Raw genomic sequence first — 5698 nt, 5'->3', positions numbered from 1 at the left:
CAAGGCCCCTGTAGTGGTGTAGGTGCAAGGGCATGGCAGGGCCTCTCTCCTCTCACGTGCAACTCAGGATTCTGTTTCCTGACGTGGCAGATGTTTGTGCATGTGTGCACGTGTGTGGTGAGGCCTATCTCCTCACCTGTGGGACTCAAGAGGCTTTGGTGCCTGTAGAGTAAGAGGGGTAAGGCCTGTGTCCTCTCCCGAAGTGCCCAGGAGTCCCTGGTGGCAGCAGAGTCGGTTGGGCAGGGTCTCTCTCCTCCCCTGCTGGACTCAGGCAGGGCCTGTGTCCCTGGCAGGGTGTAGCAAGGCTTCTCGCTTCTTCCACTCAACCTACAATTCTCCAGTGTCTCAGAGTAAAGAATTGTATATCACAAGTTCATAGCAATAGAAAGTGCATCACTCATAAAAGAGGCATTCAGTGATCAGGTAGACAGAATGATTCAGTTAGCTGAAGTAGCCTTGGCTCTGTTATCAGCTACCTCAGGTTTGACTTGGTGAAAAGGTGCTAAAACAAACAAACATAGTGGTACAGAGAGAGCATAGCATTGGGTCTAGGAAAGTAGGCTTTATATTCCACAGATAGATCTCATTACATTACTGTTCAGTGTCAAACTTCCAGTATCAGAAACTCCAAATATGAATTCCAAATATGAAAATGAAATGTACATAACTTATCCCCTTGTTGTGGAAATGACAATGATTCTATTCAAGTATTGGAAATATTTTCTGTGTTTTTGTTTACTAACAGGGTTTTAGCCATTATTTTTATCTGAGTTCTTAGCATGTTTGACCTGGAAATAGTCAAAGAAAGGACAGTGATAACTAGTATGTAAGCAGACCAGATAAAAATACACAGTAACAATTAAGAATACTTGCTCTAATACCAATAAAAAATTGAGAGAAAATAATGTGGAGTGAACAAAAGATAACTTACTACTAAAAATAAGAACTTCTAAAATACATACTAAGGTAAGGAAAACCAAAAAAATGTAAAGGAAAAATATGAAATGAGTAAAAAAAGAGGAAAGCTTCAATCAAAGTTTTCTGCTGGTCTTTTGAAAGGAAAAGTTAATGCTTAATTTTTTAAATTCTTTTTCTTGAATTTCTTATAACATTTTTATTACTGTTTTATTTTTTCTTTAAACCAATCTTGTATATTTATGTCTGGTAACCTAAACAGATAATTTGAAGATAACATGCAGTACAGCAAGCATTGTTAAATTCTATTATTTTGTTTATTGAAATTGTGTGCCATTTATAATACCTTTTTTTCTATTACCACTTTGTAGTCTTTAAAATATAAAATCAAGTGCCAGGGACATAGCTCAGTAGAATAAGCACTTGGCTGGCAAGTGCAAGGTCCTGAGTTCAATCCCCAGTACTGTCAAAAACTAAAACTAAAACTAAATAAAAGAAAAAAAGAAAAGAAAATACAAAATAAAGAATGAAAAATTTAAAAAATTAAGAGATAGTGTGAAATATTTAATTCCAGGCTATCCTGGCTTTTAAAATTTGTGTTAAGTTGACCATGGTGACACACCTATATCCTAGCATTCAGGAGGCTGAGGCATGAGGACTGTTGTGAGTTAAAGACCAGCCCGGGCTACAAAGTGTGCTCAAGTCCTGTCTGTCCTGCATAGTGAGACTTTATTTCAAAAAGACAAAAAACGAAAAGCCCATTTGTGTTGAAAAGTCCACTGTAACTGTACTGGATGTACCTTTACATAGGACATTTTGCTTTTCCCTGACAACTTTTAAGATCCTGTCTTTTTATTGGGCATCAAGAAATTTGGCTAAGATGTGTTATGTACAGATTCCTTTTTTTCACCGTGGTTGATGTTCTGCAAACCTTACTTTTCATTTCGTTTTTTTCTCTCTGTTTTGATTTTAACTTCACTTGTATGTTGAACTATTTCTTTGTACTTGGAAAGTTTCCTATTATGATTGTGTTAAACAGATTTTTTATGCTGTAAGGTCTTCTAGTTTCTTACTGCAATTATAAGTTGCTGTTCATCATACAGTAGCTGTTCTCTAACTGTATTTAAAGCTTCTTTGAGTAATTTGTCATAGTTTACCATTTGATCTTCAATTTCAGAAACCCTATTTTTACATTGGTAATTTCCACAATTTATGAATTCTGTCCATCTTTTTATTTATGGTATGGCTGTCTCATACCTTCTTTTTTACAATAAATTATTTGCTTATGTATTGTATGTTTTTATTTTTAAAGAGAATAAAAAACCATTAGAAATATTACAGAATTTTACTGCACAAAATAACAGGAATTCAAGAATGGTTGTTATATTGCATAATGTTGTTCTCAAATTAGATGTCTAGGTTACCAGTTCTTTTTTTTGTTTTGTTTTTGCTTTTTTTTTGGTGGAACCAGGGATTGAACTCAGGCCCTTGTGCTTGCCAGGGAAGCGCTTATCCCACTGAGCCATCTCCCTGGCCCTAGGTTACCAGTTCTAAGCATGCAAAATTAGTTTTAAAAGTTATAGCAAATTAAAATACAGAAGAAAAAAACTAAGCATTAATTTCTTTCAATAGAGCAGCAGAAATCGGCAGTAAAACTGTCCAACCTATCCTGTGTATGTACACAAGTGTATCTTTTTCCCTTCCTTCTTTCATTATTTTGTCCTTTTGCTCATCCCAGATTTTCCTTCCTTTTGAATAGATTCTTTTCCTTTTACACTATCTGTTGTACATTTAAGATTTTACTTACTCTTTCAGGTTCTTAAACTAGTGAGAAAATACAGTGTTTAAACATGTAGGTTTAAATTATTTCACTTACAACTGTGGTCTAGTTGCATTCATTTACCTATGAAATCCTTGAGTTCATATTTTTTTATAGCTGAGTCATACTCCATTGTGTAAAAATACATTTTTTATCCATTCCTCAGTTGATGGGCATTTGGGTTGTTTCCAAGATTTAGCTCTGACAAACTGTATTGCTGTAAACATGGGGTACATATAAACATGAGAGTGCATTTATCACTGTGGTATGATGTTTTCAGTTCTTTTGGGCAAATGGTCAGAAGGGGAATAGCTGGGTTGAATGGGACCTCCAATACCAACCTTTTAAGGAATCTCCACACTGATTTCTGTGGTGACTGTACCAGTCTGCACTCCTACCAACGGTGCAGAAGGGTTCCTTTTCTCCACAGCCCCTCTAGCATTTGTTATTTCCTGACCTCTTGATGATAGCCATTCTTTCTGGAGTGAGATGGAATCTCAGTGTTGTTTTAATTTGCATTTTTGAAGGATCAGTGATGTTGAACATTTTTTCATATATTTATTTGCCATTTGTATTTTTTCATTGAGTAATGTATATTTATCTTAGTTGCCCATTTTTGGATTGGGTCTTTGAATTTTGGGAGCCTGATTTTTAAAAATTCTTTATATGTTCTAGATAGAAGGCCATTGTCAGAGGGGCAAGTGGTTATTTTTTCCCAATTCATGGGCTTTCTGTTTACTCTGGTGGTGATTTATTTGATGTACAGAACCTTTAAAAAAGATGAGATCCCAGTTGTTGATTCTTTGAAATGTTCCCCCTGCAGTTTGGTTTTTGTTGATGAACTCTCTACCCCTACGTCTTTAAGATTTCTACCTACATTTTCAACTAGGAGATTTAGTGTTTCCGTACTTTTTTTTTTTTTTTCAGTACCGGGGATTGAACTGAGACACAACTACAAACACACTCAGCAAGCTTGTCTTTAATAAAGACAAGCGCTTGCCAGACAAGTGCTTATTCTACTGAGCTATCTCCCCAGCCCCTAGTGTTTCTGTATTAACATTTAAACCTTTGACCCATTTTGACTATACTTTAGTGCCTATTAATGGGCGTGGGTCAAATTTTAGCCCTCAGCATGTAGAAAGCCAGTTTTTCCAGCACTGTTTATTAAAGAGACTACATTACTTCCAGTGAAGGTGTTTGGCTGCTTTATTAAAGATAAGCTTACTGAATGTGTCTGTAGTTGTGTCTGTATCTTTTAATCTGTTCCATTGGTTCTCAGGTCTGTTTTCATGTCAGTATCATGCTGATTTTATCACAGTAGCTTTGTAACATAATTTCAGGTCAGGTATTATGATGGCTCCTGTTGCCCAGGATTGCTTTTGATGTTCTGAGTGTCTTATGCTTCCAGATGAATTTCAGGAAATGTTTTCTCTAGATCTGTGAGGTATGCTAATGGTATTTTAACTGGAATTGCATTGAATCATTATAACCATTTGGGAGTATGGCCATTTTCACAATGTTGGTTCTTCCTATAAAGGAGCAAGGAATGTCTTTACGTTGTCTGAAATTGTCTTTAATCTCTTTCCTTAGAGTACTGTAATTTTCATTGTATAAATCTTTTACTTCCTTTGTGAAATTGATTACTAAGTTTTTCATTTCTTTGGGTGCTATTGTGAAGGATGTGGCTTCCTTTATATCTTGCCCAGTAAGTTTGTTGTTTGCATACAGGAAAGGTATTGACTTTTAGTGTGGGCTTTCTATCCTGTTGTGCTACTGAATTTGCTTATTAATTTTGAGACCCTGTGGGGTTTTTGTCTTCTATGTAAAGTATCACATCATCTTTGAATAATTTTAATGTAAATTCTTTCTTTCCAATTCTTATACTTAATGTTTCCAGGACTATATTGAATAAGAGCAGTGATACTAGACATCCTTGTCTTTCATCTGATTTTAGATGGAAAGCTTTCGGTATTTGTCCATTTAGTATGTTGTTGGCTGTTGGTTTGTCATAGATGGCTTTTATCAGGTTAAGGTAAATACTATGTATTCCAGTTTTCTGTAGGGTTTGTTTTATGAATGAATGTTGGACTTTGCCAAAAGCCTTTTCTCCGTCTATTTAGATCATCATGTGATTTTTGTCTTTTGCTCTTTTGCTGTGGTGTATTACATTTTTGGATGTGTTGTGTATATTGAACCATCTCTGCATTCCTGGGATGAATCCCACTTGGTCGTGATATATAATCTTCTTAATGATTGACTGCACTCTATCTTATAGTATTTCATTTTTGATTTTTGCATCTGTTCATTAGAGAAATTGGCCTGCAGTTCTCTTCTTCAGTTGGATCTTTGTCTCATTTTGCTATCAATAATGCTTGCCTTCAGGAATGAGTGTCTGAGAATTTGTTCCCTTTCAATTTCATTGAAGAGATTGGGAAAAGTTGGCATTAAATCTTGTCTAAATTTCTTGTAGAATTCAGCTGTTAATGCACCAGGATCTGGGATTGGTTTTGTTGGTAAGATTTTTATTACCCCTCCAATTTTGTTTCCTGTTATTATGTTATTTAGAGCTTGTATATGTTCTTTACTGAACTTTGGCATTTCATATCTGTCTAGGAAACTGTTCGTTTGCTCTGTGTTTTCTATCCTGTGAGTATAAATATTTTGGAAGTATGTATTATCTTCTGAATTTCTATACGGTGTGTTGTGGTTTTGCCCTTTTCATTTTTTATTGCATGAATTTGAGCTTTTTAATTTCTTTTTGAATAAGATTATCTAGGGCCTTATCAATTTTATCCTTTCATACCCCAGCACTTCAGAAAAAAGCAGGGGTAGCAATTCTATTCTCAGACAGTCTCAACTTCAAACCAACAATGATCAAGCGAAATAAAGAAGGCCATTATATACTGGTTAGGGGAAAAATTCAACAGGAGGATGTGACACTCATAAATATGTATGCACCAAACA

The sequence above is a fragment of the Octodon degus genome, unplaced genomic scaffold, assembly GCF_000260255.1.
Source record: "Octodon degus isolate 3935 unplaced genomic scaffold, OctDeg1.0 scaffold00171, whole genome shotgun sequence".
NCBI classification, from domain to species: Eukaryota; Metazoa; Chordata; class Mammalia; order Rodentia; family Octodontidae; genus Octodon; species Octodon degus.
The sequence above is the reverse complement of the archived record's forward strand: the minus strand, read 5'-3'. Positions refer to the sequence as shown.